The sequence below is a fragment of the Furipterus horrens genome, unplaced genomic scaffold (genome assembly GCF_987537825.1).
Source record: "Furipterus horrens unplaced genomic scaffold, mFurHor1.1.pri manual_scaffold_3, whole genome shotgun sequence".
NCBI classification, from domain to species: domain Eukaryota; kingdom Metazoa; phylum Chordata; class Mammalia; order Chiroptera; family Furipteridae; genus Furipterus; species Furipterus horrens.
This window is the reverse complement of record NW_028327173.1, coordinates 84,501,887-84,521,503: the sequence shown is the minus strand read 5'-3', so window position 1 is coordinate 84,521,503 and position 19,617 is coordinate 84,501,887. Positions and strand designations below refer to the sequence as shown.

Sequence of the window (19,617 nt, the reverse complement as noted above, 5' to 3'; positions counted from 1 at the left end):
CAAGGTTATTTAAAGCATATACATTCTGGGTTTTTGTATTTGCCTAAAGTGTTTATTTAGTTTTTCATTTTGAAAAATCATCTGTTACCATTGACCTTCTTAGTGCTGAGAATTGCCCATGGGCTGTGTATGCTGGTGAATTAGTGACGCCACCTTTTCCACATTATAGAACAATAAACAGGGAAATGGCCAGAAGGCATTGGGGTGATACTTACAGAAAGGACACATATCTATGATTTTCATGACACTGCTTGACTCAGTGCCATGGAATTATTTAACCTGATCCCTATGTGGAAAAGAAAATCTTTAATAAGACTGTCCATCTTGCTCACATTTCCAAGGACTAGAAGTCTCTATAATGCCTTGAAATGACACATTCTGTGTGATTAAAGCCTCCAGACATCTCTATTTGTCCTTCAGTTATTCAGTTCTAAGTTCTAGGAAAAGGGAATGAAATTCCCTTTTACTGTGGGCTCTAGGATAATCTTTGAAGAGTAGGAGTTTGATAAGGGTTCAGTATCTCACCTTACCATCAAAGCTTAAGAATAAGTTGCCTTGAAAGATCATAAATGCCCTAGGATTTCCACACTGGATACCACCTGGATGGTCTCACTGCAGTCCTCCTTAGATAGCATCCCTACAGGACTGGTGAAGAATGGGGAGCTCAAATTTTGGGGAAAAATCCTTCTCTGCTGGTTCTGATTTTAAAACTGGTTTTTCTTAATTTAAGACTGTGTCTGTATCACTCTAACTTCTACACATGTAGTTTAGTTTCACCATTTCATATACTCTTAGAAGTAAATAGTTTAGTAAGTTTAAAACTGAATGACTCCTTCGCAACAACAATCCAACAATTCTTTGGACATCCAAACAAAGATGTTAAGACTTGTCTTACTTAATATTATTTTGTGCACTTGGAATGTAAATTATTATCATTTTTAAAATATGGTTATAGACCCTTCTTGCTAGATGCCCTTTATGCATTCATTTATTCGTCAGGTAATCACTTATTCACACAATGCTCTCTGTATTTTCTGAAATATACAGAGTGCAGGGGGACCATTATTTCCTTTGTACCTTCAATACAGTAGGCTCATTGTCTGTTAGCTTCTTTGCTACTAGCTTTGTCACATAGTCCAGATCAGCTTTTGGCTGAGTCCACCTCCTTGTTGCTGGTACTGAGGAGATGTCTGTCAAAAGATTCATGATAGATATCTCCAAATATATGTTAAGACTGTCTGAGAAATACTTGGTGCTGTGAAGAGGTGGATAACTGTGAAGAAACAATTATGCCTTGGCTGGGTGGTTGGGTTTGGTTGGATCATCTTCCCATGCACCAAAAGGTTGTAGGTTTGACCCCTGGTAGGGCACATACCTGGATTGCAGGTTCAATCCCTGATCAGGGTGAGTAGGGGAGGCAACTCATCAGTGTTTCTCTTCACATCTATGTTTCTCTCTCTGTGTCTTCAGGTAAGGATAAAAAAAAAGAGCAACATTAAAAATTAGAGTTCAAAGAGGTAGTGGGTTGTCTTGTGGGGTAGAAACTTCTTCTTCACTGGAATTTTTAAAAACTATTTATTTATTTATTTTAGAGAGAGTGGAAGTGAGGGAGAAAAAGAGGAACATTGATGAGAAAGAGAGAAACATTAATCATATGTGTCCCATCTGGGGACCAGGTCTGCAACCTAGGCATGTGCCTGACTGGGAATCAAACTCTTGACCTCTTGGTTTGCAGGACAATGCCCAACCAACTGAGTCACACCAGCCAGGGCTTTATTGGAATTTTTAAAAATGTTGTTGAGGGGCTTCTCACCACTAGCATGACAAACTACAAGATTTGATTCAGTTAATTGCCACTGATTTAACTGGTCTCTGCATCTTTAGACTTCTCCACTTTTCTTGCTCAGATATTTGGTGTTTTCAATACTGCAGAGAATTAGCCCTTCTCTGTGTTGCTACTGCTGAATAAAGTTACCAGAACACTTTTTGCTGCAGGGAGCCATCCAGGCATGATGTAGGTAGAAATGGTGCCATTTACTTGGTTTGAGGCATGGCTCTGAGAGCTTCACATGCATTAATCTTGCTACTCTTCTAATAGTTCTATAGTTCTAACTCTTACATTTAGGTGTTTGATTCATTTTGATTTATTGTACATGGTGTAAGGTATGGGTCCAACTTCATTCTTCTGCATATCCAGTTTTCCCAACATCAATTGTAGAAGACACTGTCATTTCCTCATTGAATGGTCTTAGCACTCTTGTCAAAAATCATCTGACTCTATTTCCAGGGTTTGTTCCTAGGGTTATACTCAATTCCATTACTCTAAATGTCTGTCTTTATGCTACTATCACACTCTTTTAATTACTCTAGCTTTGTAGAAAATTTTGAAATCAGGAAGTGTAAGATCTCCAATTGTGTCCTTATTTAAAAGTTTGTTTTGGCTATTTGGAGTCTCTTGAGAGTCCATATCAACTTTAAGATGGGTGTTTTTTTTTTTGTTTTTTTTTTTTTCTGCAAAAATGCCATGGGAATTTTCTTAGGGATCACATTAATATTTTAGGTCGTATTGACATCTTAACAATGTTAAGTCTTCCAACACATTAACATGGGATGCTTTTACATTTTTTGAGTCTAGTTTATTTCAGCAATGTTTTGCAACTTTTAGTGTATAAGTCCTCTGCATCCTTGGTTAACTTTATTCCTATGTATTTTGTTCTCTTTGATGCTATTGCAAATGGATTGTTTTTTAATCTTTTTGTTAATATCCTGTTTTATAGATGACAATAGTGAGGCACAGAGAGATTAAGGGACCTTTCCCACTAGTACTCACAGTGAAGCCAGGATTTAAATTTAGCCAACATCACCCCAGAGTGGTGTTCTTGAGTGCCTCACCACATGGTCACTGCAGGAAATAGACTAGACCCTCTAGAGCCTTCAAAATAGTAAAAAAGTCTAGCTGATTTAAAGTGGAAAATCAGGATTTCTGTGGTTTCTGACCACTCCTCTCTGTCCTTCCTTCACCCTTCCAGGCGACCTCTTTTTAACAGTTCCTTATGAAAAGGAGACAAATTATAAACAACAGGCCTTCATCTTTCAAACTCTAGAAGCTTGATGAAGATTTATAGCTCATTCTCTTTAGAATGCCCCTTTTCCTTCCTTTCTTAACTGGACTGTGAATAACTCTTACCTACTTAATTTTTTTTTTTTTTTTTTTACATTTTACTAAAATTTTCTAGAATAATTTCAATAAATGTTTAGAAACTGGTTTGGACACACAGTAATATTCTTTTAATGAGCTTTGTAGTAGCAACTCTGGTATTTTCCTTATTATAGATATGTCTGGACTATACAAAGATCCCTTTGTAAAACCAACCTCAATAAACTGATGGGCCAAACAGAGACTTCATTTAAATCTGGCACAGTAGCACTAACCTAATTTGTGAGTCTGATATGAGTTAGTATGGTAATCTCTCTCATGAGCCCTGGTATCAAAGACATGAAAGTGCTCATGGAAATACCATTATGTTCCACTTGTTTTATTAGCACAGGGTTTTATGAACTCAATGGGGGTTCCCAAGATTAGAGTACTGGGACAATGTCTATTATGTAACACCTTCTATGCAATTAATTGAAAAAATAATGGAGAAAAATAAAAAAAGCAGTGGTTTTTCATTCTTTTCTATCTCTGCCTCCATCCAATTAAGCATCAAACTCTACTCATCCTTATTCCTAAACATCCTTCCAGTCCATTCACTCTGTATCTCCACTGCCACTATCTACTATTATTATTTGCCCAAATTAGTTCTACAATTTCCTGACTGGATGCCTTCTTAGTCTCCCTCTAAGATAATCATCCTGGAAAAATATCTCATCAATGACTCTTCACCTGAAAACACTTGATCTTGAATCATGTCACTTTTCCTTTCTCATTTCTCCTCCCATTACTGTATATCTCTTTTTTTCTTTTCCTCTAGCTACACTAACTTTCAGAATATGCTCTTCTCTCTTTATGCAGCACTAGTCTTGCTTATCTTATATGTGAGTAAAGGTCCACTCATGAAAATAAAAATTTCAGACAGAAAGAAATTTGATGAAAAGAATTGGTCATATCAATGATGGAATAACTGAGAAAGCTAGCAGGGAGGTGAGTACCCTAGTGATTTCCAATAACAAGAAATAACTACCATCCTTAGGCTTGGAGGGATACAGTGAGGAGATAGTGTTAATTGATCCCAGAAACCAGGTAGATGCTAAAATCAAAGCAGAAGTTGGGGCCATGGACAGAGGAGATATCTTATGAGACCTGCAGCCCCGAAGGAGATGCAGCCATTGCTTGGAATCATATTGAAATAAAAAGGAAGAAGGGGACAAATACTAAACTTTTTCTTCCTCTCACTGTCTGGTCTCCCAGTGCTTCTCACTGGCTGAATTTACATTGAAGTCAAAGGAGAAAAGGCCTGGGAAATGTGACTTCCTCTGATACACTCTGCCAGGCAGAGAAGGGTAGTGGAGTGATTTATATATTCAACTAATTTCCTCTTTTCAGGATTCAGCTTAAATATGATATGTTATGGAATACTTTTCCTGATGTTGCTGTAGTGTCTAGCTCTGGCCCTCTTATTAACTTTATTAATTTTTATTATAGATGCTCATTTAATCATTGTTTTCTGATTTAATCTGTAAGGTCTCTCAGAGCACCTGTGGTACCAATAAGCATGGTGGTATAATAATAAATATTTGCTGAGTGAGGAAATAATCTTGGTAATAGAAGTTGTATCAGTATCCAAAATCATAATGGAGATACTAAGACTTCTTTTTTTTTTTTTTTTTTTCATTTCAAGTTTTTAATGAAAGTTGTATAGAAGATTACATTATTCCTGCATCTTCTCAATTGTTTCTTCCTTGTATTTGCCCTTTTCCTTTCCTACTTGGCGAGATTTGGCTTTACGTTCAAGGATCTTTTTGCGGTCTTTGTCCAGTTTTAGTCTGGTAATAACCACCTTGCTGGGGTGAATGCCCACGTGAACAGTTGTACCATTAGCTTTTTCCCGTTGTACTCGTTCAATGTAGATGACATATTTCTTTCTGTAAACCTGGACTACTTTGCCAATCTGCTGCCCTTTGTAATGTCCTCGTACAACCTGAACTTCATCATCCTTTCGGATGGGTATGGATCGAACATTGTACTTCTGTCTCAGCTCTTTGGAAAGAGGAGAAGACATAATCTTCCTGCGAATGTGGGAAGGTGCATTGAAATGCCTTTTACGGTTCTTGCTCCGGTCGGAAGTCACAAAGGGATTGAACTTCATTTTGACCGCTGGCGCCTCAGCGATGGCCGCAAAAGGGAAGAGATCCACACCCTAAGACTTCTTAATACACAATAGAAAAAGATAATAAAATTAGTAAAGATAAGGAATACGTGAATACCAGTATTAACTAAGTTAGATTAATTGACAATAGAGAATACTGTATCCTAAAATAATAGAATTAACATTTTCAAGGGTACACAGAATATTTCCTAAAATTGACCATATGTTAGGCTATAAAAAAGTATCAACAAACTTCAAAAGATCGACATTATCTCGTGTGTTTCTTTGCCACAATGGAATTAAACTAGAGAACAGTAACAAAAGAAAAATTGGAAAAGTCCAAAAGCATGGAAATTAAATATACCCTTCTAAATAATCCATGTGTCAAATATATATATATATATATATATATATATATATATATATATATCAAAATGGAAACTGTAAAATATTTTGAGTGAATGTTAACAAAAATACAACTCAAAAAACATAGAAATCCAGCTTAAACAGTTATTAGAGAAAATAATAGTACCCTGAAGTACATATATTAGCAAATAAAAAGTTCGAAAATCAGTTAAGTTTTCACCTCAAGAAAATATAAAAATACCAGCAAACTAAAGGTAGGAAAGTAGAAGGAAAGAAAAAGATATTGGAAACTAAAAATGAAGTAGAAAATTAACAGGACCAAAATTGGTTATTTGAAAAAAAAAAAGATAATAGTATTAATAAAACCCTATTAAAAATGATCAAGTAAAAGAGAGAAAACAGAAGTTGTAACTATCTGTAATGAAAACAGGACATTAGTACAGATTCTAGACACAACTAAAAAATAAGAAAATGTTATGTATAATTTTATTACAATAATTAGTTAATTTGAATAAAATACTCAAAAATTCTCAAAAATAAAGCTTAAGAAGCAAAAAGAAAAAATCTGAGTAGTTCTATACCTATTTAAAGAATTGAAATATTTACTAAGAACATTTTCACAAGAAAACTGAGGCCCAAATTATATAATCATTGATTTCAAATATTAAGGAACGAAATTATACTAATGTTGCATACAATATCCCTGAGAGTTAAAAAAAAATGAGCAAGTACAAGTTTCTTAGAACACAAAACATTTTAATTATAACAAAAAAGTGATAAAAATGATAATATCAAAATTTAAAACTGTTCAACACGAGAGAGATTAAGAAAGTAAATAGTGGCCTAGTGAAGTAGGTCAGGTGGTTGGAGTATCATCTGTTGTGGGTTTGATCCCCAGTCAGGTGCGTATGGGAGGCAGCCAACTGTGTTTCTCTCTCACACTCTTCCTCCTCTCTGAAATCAATAAATATATCCTTGGGTGAGAATTTTTTTAAAAAAGTGAATAACAAGCAACAGCCAAGGAAAAAATATTTGCAATACATATATATGGTAAAGACCTTGTATTTTACCTAGAATATATAGTATATATATATTCTTCTAAAAATTTTTAAATTTATTGGCATGACATTGCTCAGTAAAATTACACTGGAGAACACGATTTTCGTGAGTTAGATATGATACTTGTTTTTGACTAACTTTTGGCATCTGAATCCAAAAATGACTACAGTTTTTCTCTAACACATCAACTTTTTAAGGTACACGTTGCCCTCTCTTTGTCCCAAAAATCATACAAAATGTACATACAAAGGAAAATAAAGAAAAAATTACCAGAATAGACTGTTTATTTAGTTATTTTATTCATATAAAGGCTATATATTGTTACTGTATGTCAAATTGTATACAAGTAGAAAAGTTCTGCTACCAAACATACATATTAAGATATTTTATCTTTTCAAATGACAGGTTGGGAAAAGCCAAAATGAGATACTTGAAACAGTCTCTTCAGTTGGCAAAGCTTTAACAAATTGCTTTGTGAGACCCAGTTTTATGTGCAGAGGTGAGAATATAATGTTCTTTCTGTCAACCAGTGCCTCATGTAGAATGTTTGGATCATCAGGTTTGAGGTCAGATCTTGGAGGCCAATTCAACTCCACCCAATGCTTCTCATGAATTCTGCTGTCCCACATACACAGAAAACAGGGATACTTGGTGTATCTGTGTTGCTGACCAAGAAGGAAGCAGACCATTTTAAGGTCAACACAGATGATCCAATTGTGCTTGTGATATTGCAACAGATCAATGACTCTATGTCTTCATATTCTTCATGTAAACTACTGGGACTGCACCAAAGAAATTGCCATTGTGGAGGAGGACACACTTCAAGCTCCACTTTGAGCTATCGATGAACTGCCGCCATTCAGTTGCATTATACATTGGAATTCCCAATTCCTTCATTAAACCATATATGTTATGGCAATACACAAAGCCACTGTCACTTCAAAATACTGCAGAAATGCACTTTCTCTTAATTGAAAGTAGGATGCCTCCCTCCTTTTTTCAAGCAAGTTTTTCTCTTGAAGTCTTGATGCTAGGAGTTCTGAAGCCTTTTTGGATTGTCCCAAATCTTGTGCCAAATCATTCAACTCATGCTGATCAAATCCCTTACAAACTGAGTTGTTTTCAGTTTCAAAATCTTCATCATTGCTGTCACTTAGTTCTTCACCAGAGTCCTGTTTTTTGAAAGAGGGTAGTTCAGTGAAAAGTGGCACCTGGATTTCAGCTGAATGAGGCACTGGGTATATAGCTGATGGTAGACTGTTTTACATTTTACATTTATTTTTCTTGTTCTATCCTGATGTTTTCACTATACAGAAACAACAGTCGCTTGAATGAGCTCTCACCAAACCAAAGGTATCCCAAATGGCAATTTATCATGTGTTCCCTTTGTCCATATCCATAAATTCTTGACACACTGCTTGCACACCTTGTGAGGAGCCCAAGACTTACCTTGATCACCAAGTTTTACTGTAAGATATGCAAAATAGGCTTGCCTGACAAATACGCTGATGTTTTTTCTCTGACTGGGAATGGTGAAACTGCCACAGATATAACAAAACAAATCAGAGTTGTTTAGGCACTTATGATGAGAAATAGCAGAGGCAGACATGATCTGAAGGAAAGGAAATAAGTACATATGTAAATAAAAAAATATGTCCCTGGCTGGTTTGGCTCAGTGGATTGAGCGTCGGCCTGCGAGCTAAGTGTCGTTGGTTCGATCTTCCAGTCAGGGCACATCAGAGAAGGAAAACTCTGACTCCAAAAAACCTCCGCTGCCTTGCGGCATACCTCTTCAGGGGAAAGGCTAAGGGAGTAAACCCCGACAGAAAATCCAGAGCCGGAGTCCCTAAGGCGGTTTGACGTTGTAGTCAACACTGGCAACTCCTGCGGCGCACCTGAAGCCAAGCTGTATTGACTCCGTCTTTCCCTTGGACCCTTCAGCTGTGAAGAGAGGGGGGGTCTGCTGCATGGGCAACAGCAGACCCTCCATATCACCCTGCCCAGGCTCTGTAGCTTCAGCTTCACTGGAGAGGACACTCCAGCGTCATCACAAGATGTCAATTCAACACGGGAGGAGACAGATACCGTGTCACTCCCGAGTCGGACTGCACAGCCATTCTCGGTGGTGCAGATAGACTCTTAAGAAGCTACACCATCATCTCTCGAGACGGACGGCTGCCGACGAAATAAAAAATAAATTCTGCTAACTCCTTGTATACAGACAAGAACTCGGACTACACTTCAGAATACAATTCAGTATATAGAGCAGCACACAACCTCTCACCACACTGTCTCATGTGTAACTGAATAGCCTAGACAAATATGAGCCTGTTGTTGGTCTCCAAGGTCATCCCCACTCCTCTCTACTCAAGGGAGGTTTGCTCTCAACTAATAGGAGAGCACTAGTGCTTCTCTTGATCCAGGCTCGATTCAGCCTAGAGTGGTCCCATTAAGGTAAGCTATGCAGAAAAAACTTGATGTGATAGAAGAAAACTAACTGCAGTTTTGAAATCAGCACGTCTATTTAAGTCTACGACAGCTGAAAAATCAAACTCAACAGGAAGTGTGTTAAAAATTGTTTCCCTGTGTTGTAGAACTTCTAAGTGTATAATCTATAATACAGCATCTGAAGTTCATGACAATGTGATGCAGACAAGGAAACTGAGGCTGAGAGGTTGGATATTATTGCTCAGGGTTACACAAGTAGTGAATGATGGAAGGATATTTAAACAAAAATTGGTTTTGTTTCCCAAATAAGAGAAGTAACTCACTCATCGTTTCCTAAAATGAAGACAGGAACATGGAATGAGGAGACAGCTCAGTTCAAAGAACAAGGGTATTGAGGAGGCAGGAATGAGTCATAATCTTGTCCCAGAAAGGTGGAGGTGGATGCTGTTGCAAGAAAAAGGAGAAGTCCATGGAAGAGGTGGAATATAAAAAGAACCCACACTCTGGGGCCATGCAATGGTTGTGTATTCTTTTTTCGTATTGGGGGGGTATTTTTTCATTGTCATATAGGTTTTAAGTGTACATTTATATGATACTAGATTTGTATATTGCACTGTGTGCCCACAACCCAAAGTCAAACCATCTTCCGTTACCACATATTAGGCCCCCTTTACTAGAATATACTTTTAAATTAATCCTACAAATTGATTTAAACATCAGTAGAAGTATGAACCTGAGCAGGAACTTTATAAAAGTTATACAAATTGTCAATAAGAAATGAAGTGCAATATTATTATACATAAGGAATAAAAACAACAGTGAGATATAGTGGTATAGACACAAGTATGCCTTTTAAAAGATATTGACACTAGCAAGGATTTGGGGCAACTAGAACTCTCACACTTTGCTGGTAGGCATGTGAAATGGTACGGACATTTTGAAAACCTGTCAGATTTATTTTTTATTTTTTTATCAATTTATTTTTAGAGAGAGGGAATGGGAGGGAGAAAGAGGGAGAGTAACATCAATGTGTGGTTGCCTTTTGAGTGCCCCCAACTGGGACATGGCCTATAACCCAGGCATGTACTCTAATTGGAAATTGAACCGGTGACACTTTGGTTTGCAGGCTGGCACTCAATCCACTGAGCCACACCAACCAGGGCCTGATTGTCAGTTTTTGATAAAGTTAAACATATGACATCAGTGCCTTTCTTAGGTATTTCTCAGGAAAAATGGAAACATATCCATAAAATCACTTGTACCAAATAACCTTATTCATAATAGCTAAAAGTTAAAATGAATGTCTGTGGGCAAGAGAATGAATAAACAATTTGTGATATAGTCATACAATAAGCTAGACCACTGCAATAAAAATGAATCACTTATATATCTAACAACATGGATGAATTTCACAAAGATCCATACACAAAAGACTATATACTATGTAATTCCATTTATGTAAACATCAAGAACAGGCAAAACTATGTTTGTTAAAAATTAATAAGTAGTTGCTTCTGGGTGGGAATGGGGTGTGAAAGAAATTACTAGAATAGTGGAAATTTTCTATATCTTGTTTTAGGCTTATACCATTGTCAAAACATATCAAATGGAATGCGCAATGTCTGTACATATTATTATATGTAAATTATACCATAATTAATAAAATATGTAAAAGAGAAAGAAAATAGATGGTAAAATTAAGTCACCAGCATTCTCACATGGTTCAAGCCCAGGTCCAGATGTCACATCGGCACCTCTGATTCCACTCTCAGGCATTGTGGATTTGAGAATTTTTTATGAGGTGTCATAACACTGATTTCAAAACTTGACAGAATATTACAAGAAAGGATATTACAGATTAATCTCCCTCATGAGCATATATACAATCATTCTTTACAAAACATTGGCAAGCCAAATCCAGTGATACTGAGAAGGATAACACACCATACCAAAAGTTGGATATATTTACCACACTGACACCAGAAAAGTTAATGATTATTCTAACAGGCACAGGAAAAGCATATAACAAAAATCCTTAGCAAACTCAAATCAAAAAGATATTTCCTTGGTCTGATAAGGAATATCTAGGACTTCCGACCAAGACGGAGGCGTAGACAGAAATGCTGCATCTCCCTCCACAACTGAGAAGAAATACAACTACAGTATTCCCTCACTATCACAGGTATTATGGTCTAGACCCTCCCATGAAGTAGGAACCTACATTTATTCTACTCTCTTAACCTATGTAACTTTAACAACACACGTATACAGTACCATAAAATCCCGCAATATAGTGAAAAATCCGCGATAAATAATTAAATATATTTCTTAAAATCCCATAATACAGTGAGGTCATGATAAGTGAACCACGATATAGAGAGGGACTACTCTACCTCAAAACTAGAAACAACCAGAAGTTCCAGAAAATTAAACTACATGGAAGTCCGGCAAACAAAGATATAAAGAAGAAATACTCATCCAGACAAGTAGGAGTGGTGGAGCCTGGGCAGAGAGAATGCGGTGCTGTGGTGGCAGCAGCGGTGGCAGTGGCAGGCCAGCAGAAAGCACAGCTACACGTTTTAAAAAGTTAGGAGGGACACATTGGGAGCATTCCCAGCTCTTCACCAGACCACGCAGCTCACACTCCCATCAATGGAGAAAATCAAGCCTCATTGTTTTTGATTGTGCAAACCAGTGGGGGTTGGGGCGGGGCAGAAAAATGCTGGTCTCTCAACAGAGTCTGCTTGTTTAAAGGGCCCCCATGGTCCTAGAACACCTGCAGACCCATCCACTCTGGGAATGACAGTCAGGGAAACACCTAGAGAGGCACCAGTCCCATATGGAAATGGGATAAGTTCCTGGAAAAGGGGTGAGTGCTGGGCAAGTGGCATTGTTCCTTCACAGACTCCTCCCCTACATGCAGCGCCACAACGTGGTGAAACAGGATGCTCCCTACTGACGAATCCGAATCCCTAAGGCTCCACCCCTTACAACATAACAGGAGCGACAGCTTTACCTAAGACACAGAGATAAACACACACAGGAGACTTCTGGCCAAGATGGAGGCTTAGACTGACATGCTCCATTTCCCTCCACAACTAAGAAGGAATACAACTACTGCAAAACCAGAAATAACCAGAAGTTCCAGAAAATAAATGGAAGTCCAATGTATGAAGTTATAAAGAAGTGGTGCTTGTCTGGATGGGTAGGAGGTGCAAAGCCAGGGCAGAGAGGTCAAGCTGTGCTGGCAGCAGCAGCAGCAGCAGCGATGATGGTGGGACGGCAGTAAGCACAGACACTCATATTTAAGGGGAGGTGATAATCACCTGGGGAGCACCCCTGGCTGCAGACCAGACCCTTCAGCTTGCGATTCCAGTGCCAGAGAAGGAAGACCCCCATTGCTTTGGACTGTGAGGCCCAGAAGGGGTAGGGATGGAGGGGGAGGCCCCCAATCTCTCAGTAGAGAGTGAATGACAGGAATCCATCTTGGACCCCCACCCCCACACACAAAATGCCATAGCATGGTGAGAAGGGTCACCCGGTTGTGATAAGTGCAGAGGGCTCCACCCACTATAGCATAGTAGGTGTGACAGCCCCGCCCAGGAAGCAAAGGTAAACACAAAACTGTCAGGATGGCACAGATCATGATAGAAATCCCAGTGATGCAGCTGACCACACAGCAAATATCTAATCTAATGAAGCAGCAGTTAGGAAATCTTTTTGAGGCAGAGCTTTGTTTATACGAACGCTTACAGATCTAACAGCAGATCTTAAACAAGATGGGGAAGGAATGAAGGCTAGTCCTGCTGAAGTGAATGAAAACACATACAAAACTAGTGGTGAGGGAAAGTAAACCAGGGATCAAATCAACAAATTGGAACATAGGGAAGGAACAAACAGTCAACCAGTGCAGAAAGAGAAAACAAAAAGTGAGGAAAATGAGGAGAGGCTCAGAAACCTATGGTCCCATAGGTCGTGCTATAAGTGGACCAACATGTGAATAATAGGGTTGCCAGAAGGTGAAGAAGAAAAACTAGAATTTGAAAAATTATGTAAAAAAACAATGAAGCAGAACTTTCCAAACTTGGGGAAGAAAATAGACTTACAGGTCCAGGAAGCACAGAGAGTTCAAAAAACACTGGACCCAGGGAGAACCACATCAAGACACATTATAATCAAAATTTCAAAAATTAAGGATAAAAAGAGAATCTTAAAAGCAGCAAGAGAGAAGAGAATTACGTACAAAGGGGTCCCAGTAAGACTATCAGCTGATTTTTCAAAAGAAATTCTGCAGGCAAGAAGGGACTGGCAAGAAATATTCAAAGCAATGAAAAGCAAAAACCTACAACCACGATTACTCTATCCAGTGAAGCTGTCATTCAGAATAGAAGGGCAGAGACAAAGTAAAACTGAAGGAGCTCATCAGATCCAAACCACTGTTATGAGAGATGTTAAAGGGACTTGTTTAGGAGGAAGAGAATCAAAACTATGAACATTAAAATGAAAACTGTATCACAACAACCAACAACAGAAGCTAGGGACTGAAACAAAGGCAAACTAAGTATGCAACAAGAGTGGGAAAAGAATTATAGGTATGGGGAACATTATAAGGGGAGGTCAGCAGGGAGGGGAAGTGGGGAAAGGGAGATAGATGGTACAGGAATCAAGAAGCATAGTAGGAGGGAGTGGAGTAGACAGGAAACTGTTGAGAAGAACTATATGCATGGGCATATATATATATGGACTAAGGGGGGAGACAATTGGAGGGAGGGGGGTCACTGGGTGGAGGGGAACAAAGGGAAAAGAAATTGGTACAACTGTAACAGCATAATCAATAAAGCATATTTAAAAAAAATATCTAAACAGAAAATGCCTACAGCAGACATACTGTATGTTGGGATATTAAACATTTTTCCCCTGAGATGAGGAATAAAATATCAATATCTTTGCAAGCACATGCAAAGTATATAGTATAAATAAGGAATAAAATAAGTCCTCAATAAATATTAGATATTTAGCAGTATTTAAAACTCTACTTAGTTTCTTTTAGACAACTGTCTACTTTTTTATTACTATCTTTACTTATTTATGGCTTTTCTTTTTATCTATTTGATTTGTGTTTAACTTGCTTTTGTTTTTATGTATATCTTATTTTTAAATTCATTATATTTTTACCTTTTCTACTTTATTTTCACTCTTTAACTTTTAAATTTATTTTTGACCTTTAATATTTTTATGTTTCAACAAATACTGTTTTAACTACCTCCCAAGAGTTTTTCTTTCTATATCTTTGCCTACATAATAGATATATACATTTTAATTTTGATAATCTGACCCTTTTGGTAGTCATTCTTAAATTTTACCTACATATTTAGTTTTATGTTATTTTATAACAAAACAAAAACAGCAATGATGAGGATATATAAGAAAGTGAAATCTTTATACACTGTTTTTGGAAAAGTAAATTAGTAAGGCCATTATGGAAAACAATATGGAGATTCTTTAAAATGCTAAAAATAGAACTACTATAATGCTCCAGCAATCCCTCTTCTGGATATATACCCAAAATAAATGAAATCAGTATCTCAAAGAGGTGTCTACAGTCACATCTTCATTGCAGTATTATTCACAATAACCAGATATAGAAACAACCTAAGTGTCCATTGACAGATGAGTAGATAAAGAAATTCTAGTTATACGTATACAATAGAATATTATTCAGCCTTAAAAAGGAGACCCTACCATTTGCAACAACATGAATGAAACTGAGGGACACTATACTAGTGAAATAAGCCAGACAGAGAAAGACAAAAACTGCATGATCTCACTTTTATGTGGAATCTGAAAAAGTTGAATGGATAAAAGCAGAGAGTAGAATGATGGTTACCAGGGACCAGGAAGTAGGGGAAATGAGGAGGTGTTGGTCAAAGTGTACAAAGTGGCAGTTATGTAAGATGAATAAGTTTAGAGATTCTTCAGTTTGCTTGTTTAGTTGTCTGCCTTTCATGGTGTTTACTTGTATACTTTCTGAATTCTAAGAATTACCTTCTCTGTGGATTTTTCTCTTTGCATTGGACAACATTCTGGTTGCTTACGCCTCTAGCTCCATAGATAATGTGTTTGAATCAGTGGCTATTCTTGAGGCTCTCATCCTATGTCATAAAATTAAGTGCCCACATCCTTAGGGTTCAAGCCCAGAGCCAGTTATCACCCAGCACCTCTGATCCCACCCTCAGGCATTGTGGTTTGGAGAATTTTTTGGTTGTGGGGCATCTGTCCTATGTACTGTGGATGTTTAGCAGCATTGTGGGCCTCTAGCCATTAAATGTCAGTAGTGCTCTAACTCCAGCCATGACAACAAAAATCTCTACAGACATTGCCAAATGTCCCTTAGGGGAGGGTATATGTTTTCCCTATGAACCATAGTTGTACAGGAAAAGAGTGTGGAGGCAAGGGAGATAGAAAAGTTGGAATAGACCTATTGTTGCAACCTGAGAAGCTACTCCTTATTCATAATCCCTTGTAGGGCCTGGAGGACACTTCCTTCAACAACGCATTAAGAAATGAACCAGCATTCTCAGAAAACTATGTGGTGGTTTTGCTATGAAGGCTGAAGATGATTGTGGGGAATTCTGCTGTGGAATTGAATTGTGTTCTCTAATCTCAATGGGAAATAAGATTCATAAGTGGTGGAGATCAGGTGGCTGTGTTCTGTTACCAGAGACAATGTGGGTTTAATTACTAGAATAATGCAAAAGGGTAGATGATATTCAAAGTGTTTTACCCACAGGGATCTGTGGTGATGTCTGATTCCTAGGAATGATGTTAATGGGCTGCACATTAAAGTATTCCTTGTATGTTGGTAGAAAAATTCAAGGTCTGGTGGGTAGAAGCATAGTTACCATAGTGGGGTTTATAACTTCTTAATCAGCTCTCAAACTTAAGCTGGTCTGTAGATTTTGAACATGTCAATTGAAAGAGAGACCAAATTCCTTTAAGAAAAGATTCTGCAATGAGGTCACAAATATATCCATCAGCATTTATCATAACAACTGTTGGAAAAGGGAAATACCTGAGTCGCCTAAGATTATTAGATACTGGCAGTGAATTGATACCAATCCTTGGAAATCAAAATTATTTCCAGGATCCACTAGTCGGAATGGCGCTTCAAAGGATCAGGTAACAGAGTTTTGTCTAATAGTGTCAAAAAGAATCACAAAACTATTCTGTACTTATCTCCTTAGTCACAGAATATGTAATGGATATAGATATGTTTACTAACTGGCAAAATTCCCACATTGTTTTTCCAACTCTTACAGTGTAATCTACTATAGTATACAAGGTCAAGTAGAAGCCCTTGGCACTGGCCCACCACCCCCTTGCCAAGACAGTAATGCAAAAGCAGTTTAACATACAGAGATCAGGGCCACTGTCAAAGATTTGAACTCCAATATTTAGTCAGCACAAAATGAATTTTAAATGTATTATTGCAAAGTTAATCAAGTGCTAAATTTTACTTATGATGACCTATTTTTCTGAAGCTAACCAATACCTGAAAATTGGTATGCAGCTTTTCACCTGGAAAATGCTTTTATTCCCCCTGCTTTAGTCAGAAAAGAAAGTGGAAAATAATTTGCATTTACATAGCAGAGATAGCATTACATTGCCCTGTTTTACTGCTTTGCCTCGAGCTATGTCAATTCTGCTCTCTGTCATAAGATAGTCTAAAAGGAACCTGATACCTGATATGCCTCAAACATCAGTGGGTGTCATTATACTTACAGGAACTGGTTCCTAGAAGCAGCAAGAGCCCTAAATGACTTTTTAAAACACAAGAGTGCCCAAACTTGAGAAGAAATAACCACAAAATTTCAGGAGGCTGAAATATTGTTGAAGTTTCTAGGAGTCTAATTTCTTGGGGGCATTTGTGATATTCCTTCTAAGGTGAGACAACTTGTCAAACCTTGAAGCTCTGATGAAAGAAAAAGGCACATGATAAATAGTTCTCTTTGGATTTTAAAAACAGCATAAACCACATTTAAGCTTGCTGCTTTATTTATCAAATAATACATAAAGAGGCTAGGTTTGAATGGATCAGAAGAATAGAAGGCTCTGGAGCAGGTTCATGCTGTATTGCAAACCGTCCTGGCACTTGACTCAATGTCCCACCAGATCCAACAGTATTGGAAATATTGATGGTTCTTAAAAGTCTCTGAAAAACCCTAAATGAAGATTTAAAGAATAAGTTCTAGGTTTTAGAGTAAGGACATGTCCTCTTCTGCCAACAAATGTTCATTTGAAAAGCAGTTCCAGATTGTGTGGGAAGAGAAATGACTGTAACTTCAGCTTCTCTCAATGAACTGGATGTCATCTGATTCACTGAATTGTAGCATTCCATTTTCAAGTGGAGATGGAAGATACAAAACATGACAAGTATAGTGTACAAGTAGACAGCTCACACTCTCCTACCTGCCCCTACTGCTTTGGAACTTCTGCCTTGACCCATACTCATGAGCAGCCAGTGGAGGAGAAAATACCATGAGCCTGGTTTACAGATGTTATCTACACAGCAGCTACATGGTAGTCCTATGTGGGGCTGTCCCTGATTGATAATGGTGAAGGGAAAGTCTCCTAGAGGGCCAAACTTCATACAGTACATCTAGTCCAGTTCATGTGGAAGAAGAATGGCCTGATATGGATCTACATTCAATCATGGGAAGTGGCTGCAGTGGATCTTCTGGAAAATTTCAAATATTTGTACAAGAAGTTCTTGGGAAAGTAGTAATTGACTGAACTTCTGGAATATGCCCAGAGTAGGTAGATATTTGTGTCTTACATAAATGTTCAGACAGTATCCCTTTCAGAGACTTTCAATAATCAGGTAGTGAAGATAAGCCACTCTGTGGATCTCAGTCAGCCTCTTTCTCCCATCATCCTGCATTACTACACAATAGGGCATGAAGGGCCATGTTTGGAACTCAATGGATTCACTAGAATACCTCTGAATACTGTTCTTTTGCCCAACAATTCTGGTTAAAGGAAAACTGTGGCAACCCAATAAACATAGAATGATTGCACATTCACATCTCATACCAAAAATGAATGTTTAGTTATATTCTCATAGAAAACCCTGTCAGGCCACAGTGACTGTAAGGGACAATGTTTATCAACTTGATCTTATGACCAGCTATGAAAGTAGAACTGTGCTTCATAGTAATTGATTCTCCATCCCACCCCAATGTCTTATACTATATATGAAGAATATTAACAATGACTAATGTTTTAACTTTCCAATGGAATTAAGACTAAATTTATCCTGAAAAGACACAGTAACTGCTAGGATTGTGTGCGTCTCCTGTGTTGACATCATAATGTTTTCATCCAAGGGACAAGAATATTTACTGTTGTCCCTTGAATCCACTCTCCACTCTTCCCCCTCTTACTCTGTGCATAGAGAGGGTAACTTTTATGGACTGTATTAGTAGACTTCTCTACCTTCTGTCTTCTTGTTGGGTTTGGTCAATAGAAGGCCCCCAGCAGAAGTCCAGAGGGTGAGAAGAGAGAGTGTGTGAAGTCAGTTTTCATTCCCCTAGCTTCCATTCAAGAGGTAGGTTGTACAGTATTCCCTCACTTATCATAGGTATTACATTCTAGACCCCCCCACAATAGGTGAAAATCCGCCAAGTAGGAACCTTACACTTATTTTAGTATTTATATATATTTTAAGGCTTTATAAACACTTCCCACACATTTACAAACCATTCCCAGTCCCTTATTAATCTTTCCCACTCCCTTATTAACCTTTTCCACACTTTTATAAACACTACTTATGTTCTTAAACATATTCTACACTCTTAAACCTACGTCACTTTAACAACATACATATACAGTACTGCAAAATCCCACGATATAGTGAAAAATCTGTGATAAATAATTAAATATAATATTTTTAAGAATCCTGCAATACAGTGAGGCCACAATAAGTGAACTGCAATATAGAGAGGGACTACTGTATTGCTGTACTTAAGGATTAGTTCTTATTAGGAGACTTTCTTATTTGTAGTAATGACTTCCTCTCTATCTTCTTTGGGTCTAGTAGTGGTAATGGCCCCTGCTGTCGTCCTGGGGTAATGCACTACCCATGTTGGTTTCCCTAAACCTTGCACACAAACTTTGTAATTAGGCTTTCTGCCAAATTCCTCTTAATTACTTGAGTATGCCATGTTTTATGCAAGAACCCTGATTGACATATAAATATTTTATATCTCCTTTCAAAGTTTTCTTAGTAATACATTCTAGATCTTGGCATATGACATATCAAGTTACTCAGGTCAGATATCTGGGTGACATCCTGGTATATTCTCCTCTCAGCAGTCATAGCTTATTCACAACCAATCTCCCTCTTTAACGGTACCCTTTAAATGTCAGGTAAAAT

At 37.7% G+C, this 19,617-nt stretch overlaps 1 pseudogene; it reads right to left on the bottom strand.

Moving 5' to 3' along the window:
- Nucleotides 1-4,825: 4,825 nt before the first annotated feature.
- LOC150015423 (large ribosomal subunit protein uL24 pseudogene) lies at nt 4,826-5,352 on the bottom strand (annotated as a pseudogene).
- Between the last annotated feature and the right edge of the window lie 14,265 nt (nt 5,353-19,617).